Source organism: Dermacentor silvarum, chromosome 1 (assembly GCF_013339745.2).
Source record: "Dermacentor silvarum isolate Dsil-2018 chromosome 1, BIME_Dsil_1.4, whole genome shotgun sequence".
In the NCBI taxonomy this organism is placed as follows: Eukaryota; Metazoa; Arthropoda; class Arachnida; order Ixodida; family Ixodidae; genus Dermacentor; species Dermacentor silvarum.
In genome coordinates, this window is record NC_051154.1 from 228,821,163 (window position 1) to 228,823,868 (window position 2,706).

Here is a 2,706-nt window from a genome sequence, read left to right on the forward strand (position 1 = left end):
GGTAACCGTACGTCGACGGCTGTAGGCCTCTCGCATACGCGGAAAACAGAGCGGCGGTGGCGGCGCGCGCGCTGTTTGTCGTCGCAGTCGATGGGAGGCGCTTTGGAAGTTGTCCGTAGCGCCGAGGGGGGAAGCCCGCCTCCCCACCTGCCGTAACTGTAAGAACACCGGTGCATCAGCCTTGCGCCGAAGCCCGTTGTTCCCTTATATTCGACGTTTCAGCAGCAGTGGCAGCAAACAGCAGCCGGCGCCACTCAACTTCTAAGGAAACACAAAACAACAAATAAACAAGCAAATAAGCCATCATAACGGTTCCATGCTGACTTGAAGGAGCACGTACACGTAGGACAAGCAAAAAAGTCGAAAGTGCTGTCCTATTCCTGCCCCGCATGTTTCGGCGAAACACTGTCGAAATAATGTACAGGATGCTTTCTTTTTAGACCATACACGTTTTTTATTAAAAATTATGAGCCCAACGAACGTGGTGTTTTAACAGAAGAACTTTTAGGCGAGGTGGACAGGTATACTTTGCCGCTGATAACGTGCGCTTCAGATGAGTAATTAGCAAAAATTCATTAATTGACTTTTTGATAGTTCCTTGGGGGCAGGTGTCTAAATGGGAAGTTTAGAGGCAGTGAGGTCTTAATGCACTCCTGTTTAATATATATATATATATATATATATATATATATATATATATATATAAATTCATACCTAATTCGCGATATTCACGGTCGAATTTCAAAGCTTAATGTGGAGAATATCGAAACCGAGCACGCTCCGCGACGCGCCAGACGGCAACGCCCCGTAAAGAAGCGTGGGACGACGTTTGAATGACGGCATGTGGCGGCAAATCCTGGGCCAGTATTTTGTAACAATGCGTTTCCGATGCTAATGCCTTTTGGAGCTTTTCGCGCTTGGTCAGTGGTCAGAGCGACGGTCCGCTCACGTTATCAACGCGATCAGCCATCCGTGAGCGGTACGCATCGCTACAAAATACCGGCCCTGGGCCGGTATTTTGTAGCGATGCCTTTAATGTCATAATGCCTTTTCGCGCTTATCGCGCTTTGTCAGTGGTCGGAGCGACGGTCCGCTCGCATTATCAACGGGATCAGCCAGCCGTGAGCGGTGGATGATAAGACTAGAGTAGAATTAGTCATAATGCCTTGCTACAAAATCGCGGCCCTGCATGACATGCCCACAGGCGCACATGCTTGCCAGGAAAAGCGTGGCCGTACCAGCAGCTAGCTGCCGCGACTGGTCGAGACGTTCAGTTTCAAACTTCCTCGCGGTTGTCATCACGGGACGTTTCCGTCTGATATGATAGCGGTGCCGCCTATCCTGCGCTCCCTGCGCACTCGGTTCCGATATTGCTTCTATTTACCCTTGGAATCCAATTACGAATATTACGAATTAGGTGCAAATAACAAGATCTAAAAAAAAAATGTCGGTAGACGAAGAGAGACTGACAAATAGTCGGTCGCTCTTCGTCTGCAACGTAACATTCGCATTACGCGAAACTTGTATGAATAGTAATGCAGTCTGGTGAACGCCAAGCTATAAGTGAGTGAAAAACAAGGGCTGAATTCACAAAGGTTTTCTTTCGGAAGTGCTCTTAGCCATTGGCTGGTCTCCTTCGCTAATAATGTTGCCAGCATCAGGATTGGCTGGAATTTTCTCTAACGAAAAATTCTAGCGTAAGAGCAAATTCGAGCCAATCCTGATGGTGGACATATTCTTAGCAAAGGCGACTGGTCAGTGGCTCAGAGCACTTACGGCTTTGTGAATTCGGCCCGAGGAGCTTTGTGAATACGGTCCCAGTTCTCTGCCCACCTTCCCTCCCCAAAAAAGAGAAAAGAAAAATAAATTGAAAAAAGGTCGCAGTTTCGTCGGAAAGGCGAAGCATCGATTACGATTGCAAATTAGTATAGAGCTTTACAAAGTAAGGATAGTTTTATCGGCTGCATAAACTTGGACACATTCGCTTCTTAAATGAATTAACAAGCATGGTGTCAGCGCGCACAAGCAGACATGAATAGATCACACTCGATGACCGCAGACAACCACTGTCAGAACACTGGCGTGAGCAAGCGCGGTGGCAGCAGCGAGCGAAGGTTCGTGCGGTCTATCGCTTCAACGGAAGCAGAGCGCATACGGAAGCAGAGCGGCGAAAGCAGAGCGCATACAAAGGTAGGAGCCGTGTGGAGATCGCTTTCAAGATACGGTGCGCGCGACAGCCCGCAGCCGCGCAAAGTACAATTACGCAGTTGGTGGCAGAGTCAAAGCCGCACCCCCTCCCTCCCGCGCTGCCTTCCCGCTTTCCTCCTTTCGCGTGGGAGATTGAGTCGCCAGTTCCCCTTGCGCCCGGTCTCAAGATACGCGTTTGGTGCCGCAGCTAAACGTTGCCTCCCCTCCCTCCCATCCCCCCCATCCCCCCATGGCCTTTCGCACGACGGAAGACGCCGTGTGTGCTCTCCGCCGTTAGTTCGCTCTCCGTGAAAGCGCGCGTTCCTCGAGCGCTTTCACTCGCACATACAGCATACGGCGCGCGGCGATGATTTTATCACCCTTGGACTTTATACGGAACCTCACGGCGATGGCGACGCCGACGGCAGAAATCCGCTTGGAGAGTCCATATAATTGCTCTCGCAATAAAAATACATAGATAAATTTACAGACGGAGGTCCCGGAGCAGAAGGCTGCATG